General features: G+C 40.6%; 1 pseudogene; it reads left to right on the forward strand.

The window, feature by feature from the left end:
* The first annotated feature begins 19,079 nt into the window (after window positions 1–19,079).
* LOC136335822 (cytochrome P450 7B1-like) lies at window positions 19,080–21,542 on the forward strand (annotated as a pseudogene).
* The last annotated feature ends 257 nt before the right edge of the window (window positions 21,543–21,799 follow it).

Genomic DNA, 21,799 nt, shown 5'->3' on the forward strand with positions numbered 1-21,799 from the left:
GCTCCAAGGTTTCTAATATATTAAATTTTTTCTCCATAGATTTTTCCTCATCTAGCTGTGTTACCTCTCTTTCTTTTGTATCCATGATATTCGATTTTCTCTTCCTTAATGGCATCTGAGGGTGGTTTTGTTGATAGTATTAATGAGATTTAATAAAGAATAAAAAGTTAAAAAAAATAAAAAATCAAAGAGTTGTTTTTTTTTTAAAAAATTAATAATGAAATAAATAAAAATAAAATAATAATTTTTAAAAAAAGGAAATTATTCCCCCCTCCTTTTTTCCTCTCCTCTCCCCTTTTTCTTGAGAAAATCTTGTGGTGAAGTGTGAATTATAACAAACAATGCCTGTGATGGAGGTCCTGAATTGGGGAAAAGTAATAAAGGGGCAAAAAAAAAAAAAAAGGGAAAAAAAAGGGGGGGGCGGTATGGACCCACAAAAAGCAAATAAGGAAAAAATTTGGGTCAAGAATAAAATGATTTGCTTTTAGGTGTTGGTTGTCTAAGAGTTACGATGAGAGGAATAAGAGGAGAACAGAAAAATGGGGGGACAAATTAAAAAAATACTATTGTATTTAGGGGAACAAGAACTAGATAATATGGAGAACCAGGGATGGGAGCACTGCTAGTGAGTTAAAAAGGTGAAGTAAAAACCCCCCAAAATGCCACAAACATAAGTTTGAGTCCCAGATAAGATAATTTGTTTGTTATTGAGGTTTGAATGAGAGGAGATGTAAAGGAGAAAGGAAGAAACTAATATAGAGGGAGAAAAGAAAGAGAGAGAGAAAAAAAGAGGGAACCAGTAAAAGAAGAAAAAAGGAAGGAGAGAGAGAGAGTTAAGGGTTTTGGAGTGCAACCCTCATAGAGAGAAAGGAAGAGGAGAAAAAAGATAATGGGAGATGTAACACTTATGGGTAGTGTAGTTCAAGGAGAGGAGAGAGTAAGACAGGCAGAGAGTTAATCGGCCAAATTGGAGGAGGAAAAAAAGTATCAAGAATGAAGATAAGAGAAACAAACGAACAAATATAATAAAATGGGATAGGTTATAAAGTCTGCAGATTATTCTTGATTTTGAGAGGTTATCTTCTTGTTTTTTCTTTTCTCTCCCTCTTCCTGGTCGGTGACTCTGTACCCCAGGTTCTGCCCCTTTGGCACGCTCAGGTAGAGGTTTGCAGTTGATAAGTCTCTATGGCAATGTCATGTATTGTGCTTTAGTCTCGTTGGGAGTCAAGGCTCATTAGCATTCATAGGCTCCGACAGTGAGAGAGTCCGTGTTCCTGGAGCCTTTCTCCTAGTCTTTCCTTCCTCAATTAGTAGCCTGATAATCCAGCTATGGGGTTGTTGCTGCCTCTGCCTGGATAGTAAGAGGTTCAAAGAGCTGGCAACTCCCCACTCTATTCCCACTCAGCACAGGGCTCTGGGTAAGGCTCAGTCAGTCAGAGCTGCTAGCATAATCAGGCGGGCTTTCCGCCCACTCAAAGACCTCTGGCTCTGCCACTCTGTCCGGTAACACAGGCAGGCACCCACTTCCGGGGCGCTTGGAGGAAACTCTCATTCACTATCTGCGCGTGCAGACCAGGATATCCGGCCAGTAGTCTCACGCTCTGAGTGAAACCCCCAACCACAAGGAAATTTGCAGCGCTGGAATTCGCTCTCGCTCCATCCCCGTGGGCGGCTTTTGCAAGGCGCTGGGGCGGCCCGAGATTCCGCTTTTGCCCACACAAAGGCCCCTGACTCTGCCCCTCTGTGCGATAACACGGGCGCGCCCTGCCGAGGCACTAGGAGGAATCGCTCACTACCTATCTGCGCGTGCACACCAGGATATGAGGCCGGCCGCGTTTCCCTGAGTGAAACCCTCACCAGCACGGAAAATTTCCACCGTTGGAATTAGTTCTCGCTCCCTCCCGTGCGCGGCTTTCCCAGGGCGCTGGGGCTGCCCAGAGATTCTGCTTTCGGCCCACAGAAAGGCCTCTGACCCTGCCTCTCTGTGGGGCAACATGGACACCCACTTCTGGGGCTTAGGAAGAGATCTCTCGCCCACTAACTGCGCACCAACCAGGAGAACGGGTAAAATGGCTGCCCTCTTGTCTTTCTTTGTTTGGGTTTGGCGTGAGTGTTAGCTTGTATTGCCCGGCTTGCCACAGGATCAGTTTTTCCTCCGCTAGGATCTCCGTGCCACAGCCTGGTTCAGCCGTTTGTGCGCGGCCTGGATGTATTCACCCCCTTTGCCCGCCTCAGTTTCTATATTCACAGTTACCAGAGAAAGCCGCCCTGTTTAGGTTAGTGAGGAAGGCGGAGCATTTCTTACTCCCTATTTCCTTCAGGATTTGGTTATATATTTAGCCAATTTTTCACTCGACCATACCTTCGGGTGTATTGTGAAGCATCTGGAGGCTCCAAGTATAGGTTTTTCTGTTTCTGGTTGAAGATCTTGTTGAGTTTTGGGGGAGATTTATCGGTATCGCTTCCTACTCCGCCATTACTCTGACGTCATCCCCTCTAAACAACAACTTTTACAGACCTCTTACAGAACTGCATAGTCTTTCAGGGCAGAGTCTTTAATAAATAGTTTCCTTTTTGACACAAAGGAATTGATCTCTGAAAAATGGGAACGTCTTTCTGTGGAAACTGTGCGTGTCACTAGGAGTGCTCAGGTTCCTCTTCTAAGATAATAGTGCCCTTCCTTTGGCCCGTTCGCAGGGAAACGGCAGGCAGGATGTGGCGGGGGTGCAGTCCATGCCAGGTGACCATTGAACCAAGGGGCAATTAATCCATTGGGGATGTAGTGAGTGTTCCCTGACTTAGCCTGGCACACAAAGATGAGTCAATTTACCTCTCTTAAGATTTTGAACTTATTCAAATACTAAAAGATTTGAGCTGTTAGCAAGAGAAAATGAAGCTAAACAAAAATGCGTAACAGAGAGAATAGAGTATCCAGGAGGGTCATGAAAAAGTCTAAGAAAGTAGCAAGAGGACGTTAAGAAGAAGGAGAGGGCTTCAGCACAAAGGACAAGCCCAAAGTCCTGGGCTCCCACCCACAACCTGTCCGCTGAGCTGAGAAGAGAATCAGAATGCACCACCTCAAAATAGGTATGGCACTTTGGCATGGGATTATTTGAGTTGAGGACATGGGGACATACACACACTCACAAACACATACACTCACACACCTCTTAATCACCAGAGAGTGTAGACTCTTACCTTCCCAGAGACAGCACTGAAAGAAATCTACATAACAAACCTTGCTCAACAGCCCTTATTATCCATTTGTGACCCCCCATAGTGTGTCACCCCTTAGAGCCTAAACCCCCTTACCTTGTTTTATCACTTCTCCACAATTTATTGCTCCTTATTCTCCTTGTTAAGATGGTATCTAAGCCCCCTATCCACCCCCACCGGGTCTAGCCACCCCAGTGAATTACTCATCACTAAATTTCTCCCACACCTGCCTGTCGAACAGGTAAATAAACTCTTTTAAAACTTTTCTTCTGTTAATATGTCTTCTGTCAGTTTAACTTGCAGTATTCTAGCCACTGAACCTAAGCGGAAAAGATTTATTTTCCTCACCTACAGTTGCAATCTGAGACATTCTGGGCCTTAGCACAGGGAACCAATAGTGATGAGAAGCCCTACACTGAATTCCCTGAGGTGCTATGGAGCTTCATGGGGTCTCTTTTAGAACTGCACTAATCCCACTCACAAGGGCTCCACCTTTGTGACCTAAGCACCCAAAGGCCTCATCTCCTACTACCATCACTTTGGGCTCAGGTTTCAACATATGAACGGGGTGGGGAGGGGCCGGAGGTCGTAAATATTCAGTCTATAGCACAAGGGAACCAGCAGGACTGGGCAGAGAGAGATGTTGAACCGTGAGGCTGTCACAGCAGAGACCTCAGACAGTCTCACAGAGAGCACTGGAGCTGGGAGAGCAATTTTGAACTGGCCCAAAATTGAATTAAGGGGCCAACATTTTGTACATTGCCATAAATCTACTATAGGATGCAGGCCGCCTCTGGGGAGAGGGTGTAACCCTGGGTAAGGCACTCCCTTATGACCACACTTCTTAACCTGAGCATTGTTGACATTCCGGGCTAGTTGATTCTTTATTGCAGGACACTGTCCTGTGCACTGTAGGGTGTTTAACAGCATCCCTGGCCTCTGCCCACTAGACGCCAGTAGCACCCACTCCTCAGTTGTGACAAAAATGTCTCCAGACATTACCAGATGTCCCCTGTGGGGCAAAATCATCCGCATTAAGAGCCACTGCCTTAACTCAAAAGGCAATTCTTACCGATGGAGTCAGCTGCAAGCCATCAGCAGCCAATCCTCCCAACAGGTGAGGGAATGGGGCCTGGGGCTGGGGCCTCTGGATGACACATCACAGCTTCCACTACAGCGATGACAAAAATCGCAGAACTACAGACAGTGCCAGAGTTCCTGTCTCCCAGTCCAGTGCTCTTTTTTCAGGAAGCTTATTTATAATTTATACACTTGAAAAGCAAGAATAACAGATCGGGTCAGCTCATGATGGTGAGCTTCGGAAGGAGCCTGCTTAAAAACTCTGGGCTGCTATTAAAACTCATTAGCCAAGGGGAGATTGAAAGAAGCCTCAAGAACTTGCATCTCCAGATATAGATGTGGGAAGAGGAACTGGGAATAAAAGGAGACCTGCTGGAATTTGGCCGCACTCCTGACTAGCAACACTCCAGTGCTGACTTCAGCACACGCCTCCTGCCAGTCCTTTCCTGGAAGACCTGCTCTCCCAGCCCCAGGGGTAGCCCAGCCTTTCACCCACCTCGCAGACAGAGCCCCGTGGCCCCAGCACTCGCTTCCCTCCACCCTGCTTCTCATCTCAGCCTTCTCAGCCAGGCTGACCCACTGGTTCCTGCCTTCAGTTTCTCAGCCCCCCTGAGCACCCCGATTTCTGGAGGCTTTCACAGCCTGGAGCCACATTCCTCCGAGGCAGTCACGGGATAAAAGACCACATAATTGGGAGGTGAAGGAGGTATACACAGAGCCTTGTTCTTCCCTCCCTGTCCCTTGAGAAGCAGCTGGCTTCCCACCCACCGCTAACGATACCGAATGAACCCCATCCCCCAGAATGTGGTGAAATCAAAATAATTGCAGCAGGATTATTTTTTAATTCTTAGCAGGAAAATATGAGAATGAGGAGAAAAAAGAAAAAACAGGCTGGCGTGAAACATTTCCCAGGAACCACCTGTTGGCTTTTTCCAACAATGAGGGAGGAGTGGTTGTGAGGACACTTTTAATGAGCTGTCCCATCCAAGGATCCTGCTGCTTCCCAGAACTCCGATGCCAAATTCTGCATCTTAGACTTGGATGTAATTCTTCAAAACCTTGCTCACTTCAAACCACTGTTGCTAGGCCAAATTTGGTGTTAGCAGGCACTGGTAAAAATATGACTAGACAATTCACAGTGAACAAGAAGGCTGTGTTGCTTTTCTTTAGTTAGACACTCCATCCTTCAGGTATTTCCTTTAATAACTATAGCTAAATTCTATCAAGCACTTGCTGTGAATTGTTTCTAAAGCTACACCCTTGATGTGCATTATCTTGTCAATCCCCATAAAACAAAACTCTTTTGCCCTTTGCAATGGACTGAATGTTTGCATCCCCTAGAAATGTATATGTTGATATCCTAACCCTTAATGTGCTGGCATTAGGAGCTGGGGTCTTGGGGAAGTAATTAGGTCACGAGGGTGGAGTCCTCATGAATGGGGTTAGTGCCCTTATAAAAGAGACTCCTGAGAACTCTTTCACCCTCTTTCCACCCTGTGAGGACATAACAAGAAGATGGCAGTCTGCACGTTGAAAGAGGGTCCTCACCAGTATCTGACCATACTAGCACCCTGATCTTAGGGCTTCCAGCCTCTAGAACTGTGACAAATAAATTTCTATTATTTATAAGCCACCCAGTCTATAGCTCTTTGTTATAGCAGCCCAAACTAAGACTCCACTTTGCAGATAAGGAAAGTAAGCTTAGAGACCAGGGTCACTTACCAGCGTGATGTAGATGGGACTTGAACCTGGACCTCTCCTCATCACTGTGCAATCCAGTCCATGTGGTTCCTCTCCTCCTGGCTGCATTTCCTCTTGTGCTGAGGAGAATGGAGGCAAATGAAATGTGGGCGTACTGACATAAAAACTGGCCTTAGCCTCCCCCCAGCAAGGGTCAGACACAAAAGCCAACCACTCAGATGTTTTCTTGCCAGTCAAATCTTGCCAAACACCAAGCAATTTTGTGCATCAGACTCAAAAGGCAACAAGCCTGGTGAGATAATCTATAAAATTTGCTTTTATAGGGGCTGGAACTGTGGCAGAAGGGGTTTGCTCTCCCTGAATATCCCACAGAGTGATCCAGCACCATGGGAATTTTCCCAGTTTGAATGATTCCTTTTGAAATAGGAATGTAAAACTACCTTCAGTTTGCTCTTTTGCCAGGCCAAAATTACTTCCTTTCTATAAACACTCTAAAAATATTGACTGTCTGCCCCATAACCAAGTTAGTGTTTGCTTTAATTTATGGTATTCCAAGTTGAAAGGGTACTAAAGTCAGAGTCAGAAAATCTGACTTTGACAAATCCTGGCAGTTTGAATCTGAGCTACTCATTTCAACACGTCGGGTCCTGGAAGCTTCATCCACAGTGGGGACGATGCCGTGCACAAGACACAAGGACAGGTGGCGCAGCAGGAAAGAGCACAGGCTCAACGGTCAGCCTCAGGTTTGAGTCCTGACTTGACCACTTCCTAGAATGTGACGTTTAACTGTTCATCAACATCCCTAGATATCAATGGCCTCATTTTTTTTTAAGATAGAGATAGTTATAGTGCCTATCTCTGGGATGTTCTCATAATTAATAAGACTTATGTGTGAAACTTTTAACCCAGACCCTAGAATAGAGCACTCAAAAACCACCACTGCTATTTTATTTTTGTACAGATCTATTATGATTGCTACATGACTCTCTAGATATGATAAAGCACTATGGAAATGAACATTGTTCTTTTTCTGTCCATTGGTTTTCACTCTCAAATTCTATCACTCAGTATTGCACTGCTTTTCTGTGAAACGATTAAATATTTAAATGCTGGCATTTTAAGGCGGCGGGGAGGACAATTGCTCTTGATTCTTTTTCTGTGATTTCTAAAATTTGCCTTATATTTATCTAAAAAGGAATTCTTTCCAACATGTCTCTTTTGCAACCCACTTTTCTGTTGTTTAGGAAACCAGCATAAACCTTGATTACTTTAACAATGTAAGGTCATCTTCCTTACCAGATAGAGTTAAGACCAAGCTGCTGTAAGAGGGAAACCCAGAAATCTCAGTGGCTTAATACATTTTGTTTATTTATGTGAGTTATTTCATGTACAAAACAAGTCAGGTGTTCTTGTTCGGTGTGCAAGAGCACGTACAGGATGTGGGGAGGTGGAAAGAAATCTCTGCTTCACAGTTTTTCAGGAACTTGAGTATCAGAAGCTCTGCCATCTTCAACACAGGGCTCAAAATCAGCCTGGGCATCAAGACCCAGCTGGCAGAGAGGCAACAAAGGGGCAGACAGGGAGAGAGAGGGTAAAGAAAAGTGAGACATGTCACTTGTACCCATATTTCATCATATATATGCCCCCCACCAAGATACATAGTGGCCTAGGAAATAGAGGGAGCCTGGCTGAGCAGCAGCCCCTAGAAACAGTGGACAGCTCGCAAGCTCTGCCCTACCCTCCCAACAAGGGTTGTGGCCATATATTCAGATGTTTTGTTTTTTGCTCTCTGTCAAATGACTTTATTTTTTTTAATTATTATTATTTTTATTAATTTTACTAGAGTGACATCAATAAATCAGGGTACATATGTTCAAAGAAAACATGTCCAGGTTATCTTGTCAATCAATTATGTTGCATACCCATCACCCAAAGTCAGATTGTCCTTTGTCACCTTCTATCTAGTTTTCTTTGTGCCCCTCCCCCTCCCCCTTCCACTCTCCCTCCCCCCCCCCCACCCGTAACCACCACACTCTTGTCAATGTCTCTTAGTCTCGTTTTTATGTCCCACCAATGTATGGAATCATGCAGTTCTTGGTTTTTTCTGATTTACTTATTTCACTCCTTATAATGTTATCAAGATCCCACCATTTTGTTGTAAATGATCTGATGTCATCATTTCTTAAGGCTGAGTAGTATTCCATAGTGTATGTGTGCCACATCTTCTTTATCCAGGCTTCAAGGGCTTTTTGGTTGTTTCCATGTCTTGGCCACTGTGAACAATGCTGCAATGAACATGGGGCTGCATGTGTCTTTACATTATCAATGTTTCTGAGTTTTGGGGGCATATCCCCAGTAGAGGGATTGCTGGGTCATAAAGTAGTTCTATTTTCAGTTTTTTGAGGAACCTCCATACTTTCTTCCATAATGGAACCTCCATACTTTCTTCCATAATGGTTGTACTACTTTACATTCCCACCAACAGTGAATGAGGGTTCCTTTTTCTCCGCAGCCTCTCCAACATTTGCTATTACCTGTCTTGTTGATAATAGCTAATCTAACAGGTGTGAGGTGGTATCTCATTGTAGTTTTGATTTGCATTTCTCTAATAACTAATGAAGATGAGCATCTTTTCATATATCTGTTGGCCATTTGTATTTCTTCCTGGGAGAAGTGTCTGTTCATGTCCTCTTCCCATTTTTTTATTGGATTGCTTGTTTGTTTGTTGTTGAGTTTTATGAGTTCTTTGTATATTTTGGATATTAGGCCCTTATCTGAGCTGTTGTTTGAAAATATCATTTCCCATTTAGTTGGCTGTCTGTTTATTTTGTTGTCAGTTTCTCCTGCTGAACAAAAACTTCTTAGTCTGATGTAGTCCCATTCATTTACCTTTGCCTTCACTTCCCTTGCCTTTGGAGTCAAATTCATAAAATGCTCTTTAAAACCCAGGTCCATGAGTTGAGTACCTATGTCTTCTTCTATGTACTTTATTATTTCAAGTTTTATATTTAGGTCTTTGATCCATTTTGAATTAATTTTAGAACAAGGGGACAAACTGTAATCGAGTTTTATTCTTTTGCATGTGGCTTTCCAGTTTTCCCAGCACCATTTATTGAAGAGGCTTTCTTTTCTCCATTGTCTGTTGTTGGCCCCTTTATCAAAAATTATTTGACCATATATATGTGGTTTTATTTCTGGACTTTCTATTCTGTTCCATTGGTCTGAGTGTCTATTTTTCTGCCAATACCATGTTGTTTTGATTGTCGTGGCTCTATAATATAGTTTAAAGTCAGGTATTGTAATGCCCCCAGCTTCATTCTTTTGCTTTAGGATTGCTTTGGCTATTCAGGGTTTTTTATAGTTCCATATAAATCTGATGATTTTTTTGTTCCATTTCTTTAAAAAATGTCATTGGAATTTTGATGGGAATTGCATTAAATTTGTATATTGCTTTGGGTAATACGTCCATCTTGATTATATTTATTCTTCCTATCCAAGAGCAAGGAATATTCTTTCATCTCATTGTATCTTTTTTGATTTCCCTTAACAATGCTTTGTAGTTTTCATTATATAGGTCCTTTACATTCTTTGTTATGTTTATTCCTAGGTATTTTATTTCTTTTGTTGCAATTGTGAAGGGGATTATTTTTTTTAGTTCGTTCTCAAATGTTTCATTGTTGGCATATAGAAAGGCTATGGACTTTTGTATGTTAATTTTGTATCCTACGAACTTAGTGTATTGGCTTATTGTTTCTAGTAGTTTTTTTATAGATTCTTTGAGTTTTCAATGTATAGGATCATGTCATCTGCAAAAAGTGATACCTTTACTTCTTCTTTTCTGATATAGATGCCTTTTATTTCTTTGTCTTGTCTGATTGCTCTGGCTAGAACTTCTAGCACCACATTAAATAAGAGTGGAGAGAGTGGACAACCCTGTCTTGTTCCTGATTTAAGGGGGAAAGACTTCAGTTTTGTGCCATTTAATATGATGTTAGCTGATGGTTTATCATATATGGCCTTTATCATGTTGAGATATTTTCCTTCTATACCCATTTTGTTGAAAGTCTTAAACATAAAATTGTGTTGTATTTTATCGAATGCCTTTTCTGCATCTATTGATAAGATTATGTGGGTTTTGTTCTTTGTTTGTTGATATGGTGTATTATATTAACCGTTTTACATATGTTGAACCATCCTTGAGATTCTGGGATGAATCCCACTTGATCATGATGTATTATTTTTTTAATATGTTGTTGTATTCGATTTGCCAGTATTTTGTTTAGTATTTTAGCATCTGTATTCATTAGAGATATTGGTCTGTAGTTTTCTTTTTTTGTGCCATCCTTGCCTGGTTTTGATATGAGGGTTATGTTGGCCTCATAAAATGTGTTTGGAAGTACTGCTTCTTCTTCAATTTTTTGGAAGACTTTCAGTAGAATAGGAACCAAGTCTTCTTTGAATGTTTGATAAAATTCGCTAGTATAGCTGTATGGGCCTGGACTTTTTTGGGGGTACTTTTTAATAGTTTTTTTCTATTTCTTCTCTACTGATAGGTCTATTTAGGCTTTCTGCTTCTTCTTGACTCAGTCTAGGAAGGTTGTATTGTTCTAGGAATTTATCCATTTCTTCTAGGTTGTTGAATTTAGTGCATAAAGTTTTTCATAGTATTCTACAATAATTCTTTGTGTATCTACAATGTCCATGGTGATTTCTCCTCTTTCATTTTGGATTTTGTTTATATGAGTTCTTTCTCTTTTTTCCTTGGTAAGTCTTGCCAGGGGTTTGTCAATTTTGTTGATCTTTTCAAAGAACCAGCTCCTTGTTCTATTAATTTTTTCTATAGTTTTTCTGTTCTCTATTTCATTTATTTCTGCTCTGATTTTTATTATCTCCTTTCCTCAGCTGGTTTTGGGTTGTCTTTGTTCTTCTTTTTCCAGTTCCTTAAGGTGTGAAGTTAAGTGGTTCACTTGGGCTCTCTCTTGTTTATTCATAAAGGCCTGAAGCGATATGAACTTCCCTCTTATCACTGCTTTTGCTGCATCCCATAGATTCTGATATGTCGTATTGTCATTTTCATTTTTCTGTATATATCTTTTGATCTCTGCACTTATTTCTTCTTTGACCCATTCATTTTTTAAAAGTATGTTGTTTAGTTTCCACATTTTTGTGGGGTTTTTTTCCTCTTTTTTGCAGTTGAATTCTAGTCTCAAGGCTTTATGATCAGAAAATATGCTTGGTACAACTTCGATTTTTCTGAATTTGCTGATGTTATTTTTGTGGCCCAATATATGGTCAATTCTTGAGAATGATCCATGTACACTGGAGAAAAATGTATACTCTGTCACTTTGGGGTGAAATGTTCTGTAGATGTCTATCATATCCAGGTGCTCTAGTGTTTTGCTTAAGGCCAATATACCTTTATTGATTCTCTTTTTGGATGACTGATCTAGAGCCATCAGCGGTGTATTGAGGTCTCCAAGTATGATTGTATTTTTGTCAGTTTTTGTTTTAAGGTCAATAAGTAGCTGTCTTATATATTTTGGTGCTCCTTGGTTTGGTGCATATATATTAAGAATTGTTATGTCTTCTTGATTCAGCATCCCCTTAATCATTATGAAATGATTATTTTTGTCTCTGAGTACTTTTGCTGTTTTGTAGTCAGCATTATCAGATATGAGTATTGCTACACCTGCTTTTTTGTGGATGTAATTTGCTTGGAGTATTGTTTTCCAGCCTTTCACTTTGAATTTGTGTTTATCCTTGTTGCTTAGATGAGTTTCTTGTAGGCAGCATACAGTTGGATTTTCTTTTTTTTTTTTTTTTTTTTTTTTTTTTTTTGAGGAGAGGGGGAGAGAGAGAGAGGGAGAGAGAGGAGAGAGGGAGAAGAGAAGCTGGAAGCATCAACTCCCATATGTGCCTTGACCAGGCAAGCCCAGTGTTTTGAACCGGCAACCTCAGCATTTCCAGGTCAACGCTTTATCCACTGCGCCACCACAGGTCAGGCCCTATCTGGCAGATTTTCTTTTTTAATCCATTCTGCTACTCTGTGCCTTTTTATTGGTGAGTTTAATCCATTTACATTTAGTGTAACTATTGACACTTGTGAGTTCCCTATTGCCATTTTGTACATTGCTTTCTGTCAGTTTTGTGTCTTGTTTGATTCTTCTCTTTTTTTTTATCCTTTGTTTTTGTTTGGTTGTATTCCATACTTCTTTCCTCTGTTGCTATTTTTTTTTAAATCATGTGCTTCTGTGGTGGTTTTTTCAAGAGTGGTTACCATTAAGTAATGAAAAGGGTTCCTACCCTGTTCATTGTAATGCACTATCTTGTGAGTACTTCTGTACTCCATCGTCCTTTGCTACTGTTATTTTCCATCCTCTCCCCTTTTTTTTTTTGTTTGTTTTTGTTGTCACAGTTTATTTTGGTTTTATTGTTTTCTTGGTGGAGCTTTTACTTGTGGTTTTGTTTTGTTTTGTACTTTGTATCTGGTTGGAAAACCCCCTTTAGTAATTCCTGGAGTGGGGGTTTTCTGATGATAAATTCCCTCATCTTTTCTGTATCTGTGAATATTTTTATTTCTCCTTTGTATTTGAAGGATAGCTTTGATGGGTATAGTATTCTTGGCTGAAAGTTCCTCTCTTTCAGGACTTTAAATATTGGGGTCCACTCTCTTCTAGCTTGTAGAGTTTCTGTTAAGAAATCCGATGATAATCTAATGGGCCTTCCCTTATATGTTGTATTCTTCTTTTCCCTGGCTGCCTTGAGAATTTTTTCTTTGTCGTTGGTTTGTGCCAATTTCATTATGATGTGCCTTGGAGTAGGTTTGTTGGGGTTAAGAAAACTCAGAGTTCTGTTTGCTTCTTGAATTTGAGGCTTTAGTTCTTTCCACAGGCTTGGGAAGTTCTCATCTATTATTTGTTTGAATATGTTCTTCATTCCATTTTCTCTCTCTTCTCCCTCTGATATACCTATTATTCTTATGTTATTCTTTTTGATGGAGTCAGACAATTCTTGTAGGGCTTTCTCATTTTTTTAAATTTTTGAGTCTCTTTCTTCTTCTCTCTGTTGTGCCTCAAGTTGCTTGTCTTCTATTTCACTAATCCTACCTTCTATCTGGCCTGTTCTATTAGCTAAGCTTGTTACCTCGTTTTTCAGCTTGTGAATTGAGTTTTTCATCTCTATTTGATTTGTTTTTATAGTTTCAATTTCCTTGGTAATATATTCTTTGTGTTCATTGAGTTGTTTTCTGAGCTCCCTAAATAGCCTTTCTGTGTTTTCTTGTATATCTCTGAGTATTTTTAGGATTTCTATTTTAAATTCTCTGTCATTTAGCTCCAAGTTTTCCAAAATATTAAATTTTTTCTCCATAGATTTTTCCTCATCTATCTGCACTACCTCTCTGTCTGTTGTATCCATGATATTCGATTTCTTTTTCCTTAATGGCATCTGAGGGTAGTTTTGTTGATAGTACTTTGTGTTTAGTGTGGAACTGCTGGAGGCTCCAAGGATAGATTTTTATGTCTCTGGTTGAAGATCTTGTTGAATTTGGGGGGAGATTTATTGGTATCGCTCCTTACGGCGCCATTTCTCTGACGTCACTCGGCCTATTTTATTTTTTTATTAACTTATATTTAGAGAAAGAGAGAGGAAGGGGGAGAGAGAGAGGTGGATTTGTTGTTACATCTATTTATGTATTCATTGGCTGATTCTTGTAAGTGCCCTGACCAGGGATTGAACCCGCAACCTTGGGTTATCAGGACAATGTCTAACCAGCTGAGCTAACTGGCAAGGGCCTCTGTCAGCTGACTTTACCACACAAATAAATAGTAAAGGAGATAGCAAAGAGAAGGCTTTTTAATTACCCATTAAAGGTAACTTAATCTTCTCTTATTTTAAAAAAATTGATAAACAACCTAGGATCTAAACAATTCAAGACCTGAAGCTTAATCTTATTGAACCCCATTTACTTCACCTGCTAACCAATGGAGAAAAGATCCTATATGAATTCAAAGTTTGTCCTCAATTACTATTCAACATGTTACATCTATAAGCCTAACAGCTTAAAGAAAAACATGTAAAACACTTACAACAATGTCTGATCAATGTTAAACACTCAACAAAAAAGTAGATTTTATTTTTCTCAGTCACCAGTGAAAATCTGAGGTGAAAGAGGCTACAGGAGAGTGACGAGTAGGAGCTGGTAGCCATAACCCTCTGAGACCACATTGTTTCAGATCTCTAACCCTCTTGTGGAGTGAATCTAACTTCTTCTGGTTAGGCCTGCCCTTGTCCACCATAGACTGGTACATACCATCCCTTCCTCACAGCCCTGACACATGAAATCCCTCACTCTGCTCTCCCTTCTATACAATACTGCTGTGGATTTAATGCTATGTTTCATACCTTCTGTATTTTCCACTGAGCTGTATAATGCATTCTGACCTAACTCCCTCTGCCTCTTAAGCTTTTCCAAGGGAAAATTTCATTGATTTTTTTTTCCTTTATAGTTTAATACGTGACTACATGGAATAAATAGCCTTTGAGGTACAAATCATTATTTGTTTTATTGTCATAGTGTTTATCATTCCTTCATAAACACTCTGAACAACAACATCTGTTCCAGGAAAACAAAGATTTTCCCTTCATTCTTAAAGCCTTCACTATCATTTTTTGCCCAATATTTTCTTTATCTTCTTCAAGATGATTGCAACTATTAAAATCAACACCTTTAAGGAAAATATCAGGAAAAGAAAATGAGCTCATATTCATTGAAACTGAATTAGTAAGAGGGCTTGGACTTGCCAAAAAGCAGAGGTAACAAAGTTGTCAAACAAATTTACCACTTTTTCTTTTTATTCTCACAAGTACAAGATAAATTTCAATTGATGCATCTAAGAAGACCTCTTGTTTCTACTTTCTTAAGAGATCAGTCCTACAATATTTGAGTGGTTCATTTAAAAACAAATTCCTAAAAAAGCATTTCCATTGTAGGTCTGGGAGAGAAGGACTCCATAATAATTTTTCCCTTTGATTTTTCTACATCTTCCATTTAGACATAGGCCATCCATTGAATGGGCAGCAGAAGTAAGCTTTCTTAACTACAGGGTCATATCCATCTCTCTCAGAAGTAAGCTTCCTTAACTACAGAGCCATATCCATCTCTCTCATTGCTTTTTCCTATTGGTAACCATTCCTAATGTACCAGGGACTTTCTGCATCAGTTATTACAAAATCCCTGCTTTATGTGGCTTTGGTAGTGTTCATAAAATTGACCCAGATACTCACAATAAGGATAGCATTCTTCACAAACTGCCACAAGACGGGGACAGACACTTGCAGTATCAGCTGCCCTGGAGAAATGGTTTAGATATTGCACATGAAAATTGCCATTGTGGGAACAATCAGAAAGTAACCAAAATTTTCACCAATATTAGGAAAAGTTCCCTTGTTTGCAAACCAGATTTACTAGTAACCCCAAGATGTAGCATCCCCCTTGAAAACTAAAGCAACACAATACAAAACTCCCACCAGCACCACAGAACTATGCAGCATACTGTTAGAATTATATCAGTTTATTTGAATGTAGAGAACCACACACCAGCATCACAAAGAACTGCAAGAAATGTTCTTAAATTGGAAAAAGATACAGAATCCTCATTACCACAGGTACCGCAACAATCTGCAAATTGAGGGCTATGTTTGCCAGACATACATTCCCTGCAAGAATCATCATCTCTTTGACAATAGATCATCCTCTCCTAAGTAATTTACTGAATCAACCAAAAGCCAGGCCAAAGGAATTTCAAATGGTGCGCTTTGGTGTGTGGTTCCTACCCAGGACTACATGATGTCCACGTGGTTTTCACATGGGCCTCATGGCCTGAGGCAGGGCCTGGGCTAGGAGGATATTTAGCAATGTGTTGGGGTTCAAATGTACACACTCGGACTAAAATGTGCTTTCCTTTCTTTTCTGTTACCAACCTCTAAGTGCTCTTTCAATTCCATTCCCCATCCTTGGGGATGGGGATTGAGTGTAGTGGTGTTGAGAAAAGGAGAGGACCCAGAGAGGATTTTTAAATGACCTATTGAAAAGACTATGTTGAACTCAATCCCTTGTAGCTCACTAGCTCTTTCTAGCCTGAACCTCCTAAGAGAATAGACTCTCTGGGCCTTAAAGGATTTCCCTTACCCTGTCCCAGCCACGTCACGATGATACCTCAGCATGGAACTAAGCTGAAGAACCTCCTGGTGCCGGTTAAAGGCTGTCCACCTACCTCAGTGCTCTCAGGGTGTTAGCCCATGTGTCTCTGGCCTGGGTCTCCGCCGGCACGCCAGCCCTGTGCAGACAGCCTCAGTCTGTGTGACTCGGCACCTGGTCTCTCAGCACAGGTGGATGGTGGTCATTGTTCCTTCAGTGCTCACAGGCCCCCTGTCAGCTCTCCCTGAAACCATGGCTTCCCTGAGCAAGGCTGCCACTCTCATTTAGTTCCCACCCTGGGAAGGTTGCCTGCTATTATCATCAACAAAGTCCCTCTCTTTGCTATGGTCATCCAGTTGGCCAGGTTACCAGCAAGCACCTTTAGCTGCTTCCCCCATGCCTCATATAGGAAATAGGGGCACAAGGAGAGAACACAGCAACATTTGGACCCAACGTGCCACACAAAAGCCAAAGAGAATGAGGTGCTGGGTCTCGGGCCTCTTGTGTGAGCATGTCATGCCACATTACTGCTCTACTGCACCTGCCCATGAGAATGCAGGGGGACCTGGAAATGCATCTCCTTGTAAAGTTATAAATGAGCAGCAGGGTACACTTAACCTCTGCTTCTGGCCATTTCTTCAACTGTTTCTGCTTTCTTTCCAACATCCCTCTCCCCTAAGCCTTCAACCCATTCTCTATCCTTTTACAACTCTTCTCTCCCTCCAGAAGAACGCTTCCTACTTTCTCTTTGTGTTTGGCAGAAGCGTCCCTTATATGATATCAACTGTCTCTTTTACATTTTGACACAGCCCACCAAACTGGGCTCTTAATATTTTGAGAGTTTGGGGAATTTAGAAAACACTGCTCTCTTGATAAAGCCAAGATTTAAAGAATTGTGTTACTCAGAACTTTCTATATTGGAAGTCAAAAGCTGACTATGAATTTGGGGGTTTTTTTTTCTCTTTTCATTCCTGCTTTAACAATCTGAAATCTCCCTAAGACAGTAGGTGCTGCTGGTTGAATACAGGTGAGATTGAACTCAAGGAAGTGTGACCAAAAATATAACTCTAAAACATTTCAAAACTAACATCCTTCCTCCCCTCCCCACCTTCTCCTCCTTTCCTATCCTTCCTTTCCATAACATCTTTGGTTTCTTCCCCTTCCCTTCTGTGCACAAGAATGCCGACCTAGAGTCCCAGAATACCCTTTGTAGTATGGTTCTGGTTAGAGTGGGCTACAAGGATATTCTCTCATGACAGCTGGAGAACAAAAGAGAAGCAGGGCTATTTTGTGGCATGCACACATGCCTTTTCCCAGTTATCCAATCAAACACTGATATAAGTACTGTTGTAAAGGAATGTGATTAAAGTCCCGAATCAGGTGACTTTAAGTTTATCAAAAAGTTGATTATCCTGAAAGCGCCTGACTTAATCAGTTGGAAGACTCTTAAATGAAGGCTTAGGATACTACTAAGTGAAAGAAGCCAATCTGAAAAGGCTATATACCGTATGATTCCAACTACAGTCAAACACACTTAATAACAAGAATACGTTCTGAGAATGCATTTTTAGGCACTTTTGTCATTGTGTGAACATCATAGAGTGTACTTACACAAACCTAGATGGCATAGCCTACTACACACCGACGCTGTATGGTATATATAGCCTGTTGCTCCTAGTCTATGAGTCTGTATGGCATGTTACTATATAACATGATACAAGATTAAATCAAACACAAGAAAAAATGATGCAGTTAAGAGACATCATAAACACAAAGAAGTATGAAGTTGCTGCTTTAATATGGCATACTATTTTGCAGCAAAGCTTTTTTTAAGTACAAAAGAGTATTCTAAAAATCACAATAAATAATATAGAAAATACAAAAATCAGTAACATATATTTGCTATCAAGTATTATATACTTCCATACACAGTAGGTTTGCTACACCAGCATCACCACAAATGTGTAAATAATGTGTTGTGTTACAATATCACAACAACTACAATATCACTAGGCAATAGGAATTTTCAGCACTGTTATAATCTTATGGGGCCACTGTAGTATAGGTGGCTCATCGTTGACTAAAACATCACTATGTAGTGCATGACTGTATATGACATTTTGGAAAAGGCAAAACTATGGAGACAGTAAAAGGATCAGTGGTTGCCACAGGTTTGGCAGGACATGGGGGTGGAGAGAGATGAATAAGCAAAGCACAGAGAATTTTTATGGCAGTGAGACTATATGTACAATATGACAATGTTGAATACATGTCATTCATTACACACTTGTCCAAACCCACAGGATGTATAAGAACAAGAGTGAACCCTAATGTCAGCTATGAAGTTTGGGTTGTAATGATGCATAAAGGTAGGTTATTCAATTATAACAGATGAGCCACCCTAGTTCCAGATGTTGATAGTGGAGGAGGTTGCACATGTGTGAGGACAAAGGACATGTGGGAACTCTCTGTACTCTCTGCTTAATTTTGCTGTGAACCTAAAAATGCTCTAAAAAATAAAGTTTAGTAATTTAAAGAAAATGAAAACGGTGTTCAAACCTGCCCTGATTAAAACAACATCTGCTCTGGTGGTTGTGTGATGGGAGAAAGCAGGCCGGGCTTCACTCCTCTTTGACCAGTGCTTGAGCTCTCATCCTGGACTCTACAGGGTGGACTTACATCTGGGACTCGGGCCCATCAGCATCCCCCACGTGAGTCAGCCAGAGACTGGCCATTCTCCACGAGAAGTGCTGGAAATTCCCACAGGGTCTCTGACTCAGAGATGGACCTCTGATCCTGTGAATCTTTGAATGGGAGACCTAGTGAGCCTCCACTGAGTAAAGGCTGGCTCCCTTACTTTGGACTGGCCCTGAAGTTACAAAAGGATCCCATAGGTTTCATGAGAACTCTTCAACAGCAACATGGTGACACTTTCACTCTTCTCCTTGGAGGAAAGTATATAACATTTATTCTGGACCCTTGCCAATACTAGTCAATGATGAAAAATAACAAATTAAGCTTTCATATGTTTAGTAAAAATATATTAAAGAAAGTATTTTCCATCCAAAAGTTGATGACCAGTGATGACCTGAACAATGAGCTTCATGACTGCTATAAATTTTTACAAGGGAAATTTTTGGATGTACTCTTGGAAAACATGATGCAGAACCTATGGCAAGTTTTTGAACCCCAACTATTTAAAACCACAAACTGGGACAAGGCATACCTGTTGGCATTCTGCAGTTCAGTAATATTTGAGACTATATTTACAACCATATATGGAAAATGTCCTGCTGGTGATAGGAAGAAATTTATTACTGAACTTAATGATGAATTTTTAAAATTTGATGCCAAATTCATGCATTTATTATCAGGCATACCCATTGAGTTTCTAGGAAACGTCAAGTCTGTTCAAAAGAAACTTATACAACACTTGACATCAGAAAACTTGGCTAAGATACAGGATGGTTAGAAGTTGTTCAAATGAGGCAAGATATCCTGGAGAAATACTATACAGCTAGTGCTCGACTTACGACCATGATTGGTTCTGACAAACCGGTCATAACACGATTTGGTTGTAAGTTGAGTAGGCTATATGTACAGTACTGTGAAATAATGTTATAAAAATCTTTAAGTCATATTTTATCATAATTTTCTTTCATTATTGTTATATATCATAATTTTCTTTGTTCAGTTTATGCCATTTATATCATCTCTACACCATTTTGTTTCTTATTTTTACATTTGTCAGGTTTAAGTAAAACACTGCATTACCAGTACAACTGGTTTAATATTTGCAAAACATACAAAATTACAAAATACAGATGCATACAAAAAAAACAAAATACAAGTGTAAAAAATATCATAGGAAACATTCTCCCAATTGCAAAACATATCAAAATATATAAACATGTATGAAACATTTTACTGGCCGCTGGTGCTTGGCTGCAGATTATTGATGTCGTCATCTGAGGCAGCAGTTGGGGTTACCAGAGTTGGTTTTTTCATAAACATGTGCGATCACATTCACTTTCTTCCCTCCTTCATACTTGTTCATTGATTGCTTTCTCATATGTGCCTTGACCGGGGGGTTACAGTAGAGCGAGTGGCCCCTTGATCAAGCCAGTGACCTTGGGCTCAAACCAGTGACCATGGAGTCATGTCTATGATCCCATGCTCAAGCCAGCACCCCTGCACTCAAGCTGGTGAACCCGTGCTCAAGTCGAATGAGCCTGCGCTCATTTTCGTCAAGATCGATGGCCTTTCTTTCCTTCTTGTCAGGCTGAGGCATAGACAAAGACAATTTCCTCTTGGTAGATATCTTGGGAGGGGTTTGATGAAAAATATCCAAGACACAAAACACAAATTGCTGTACCAAGTCTGGGATAACAGTTGAAATTGTGCATGCGAAGATGGTAGTGCTGCCGGAAGCTGGTCCGCACTGTAATACACCCAGCTGGGCAATGCTTGCGCTGCCAGACGCGGAGCAGTTGTGGCTAGCGACTGTGGTTGTAAAGTCGAATGGTCGTAAGTTGCATAGGTCATAAGTCGATCAATATCTGTACATTCAAGAACTTTGAAATACTAGCACATTATTTAGGCTTTCTCTGGGCCTCTTCTGGGCCTGGGTACAGCAGGGGGAGGAAGGGGCTAGGGAGGTGGAGGGCCCCAGTATGCAGAGGAGAGCACTGAGCCTGCTTATGTTCTGGGCAATCTATTACATTCTGTGGCATCCAGAAGCTATGGCAGTGCTGCGTGATAAAATTGACCATTTGCTGAAGTCAACAGGTCAAAAGCCAGGGTCTGGATTTTCCATCCACATCACCAGAGAACAGTTGGACAGCCTGGTCTACCTAGAAAGTGCCATTCTCGAGGCTTTACCAACTAGGCATGTTTTCATCTGTCATTCGTTTCGTTCAAGAGGATTTGACTCTGCCTTCAGAGACCTGGGACTACCATCTGCAAAAGGGAGACCTGTTGGCCATCTTTCCTCCACTCTTGCACTATGACCCTGAAATCTTTGAAGCTTCAGAGGAGTATAGATTTGACTGTTTTGTAGAAAATGGTAAGAAGAAAACCACTTTTTTCAAATGAGGGAAAAGGCTGAAGTATTACATACTGCCATTTGTATTAGGAACCAGCAAATGCCCAGGCCAATTTTTGGTAATTAATGAAGTGAAGCAATTGTTAGTTGTACTTTTAACTTACTTTGATTTAGAAATAATGGATGATAAATCTATACAACTAGACAGTGGCCGCTTCTTGCTTGGTATTCAGTACCCAGATTCTGATGTTTTATTTCAGTACAAAGTCAAATCTTAAAGAAACTAAAAGGAAAAAAACTAACCTAAACATCTCAGCTTATCTATTTGTTTTTAATTTCTGCAAATGTCATTGCTTTGCTTTTTTTTTTTTTTTAATTTTATTTATTTGTTTATTTTTTTTTACAGTGACAGTGAGTCAGAGAGAGGGATAGACAGGGACAGACAGGCAGGAACAGAGAGAGATGAGAAGCATCAATCATTAGTTTTTCGTTGCACATTGTGACATCTTAGTTGTTCATTGATTGCTTTCTCATATGTGCCTTGACCGCGGGCCTTCAGC

This window comes from Saccopteryx bilineata, chromosome 4, assembly GCF_036850765.1.
Source record: "Saccopteryx bilineata isolate mSacBil1 chromosome 4, mSacBil1_pri_phased_curated, whole genome shotgun sequence".
Taxonomy (NCBI): domain Eukaryota; kingdom Metazoa; phylum Chordata; class Mammalia; order Chiroptera; family Emballonuridae; genus Saccopteryx; species Saccopteryx bilineata.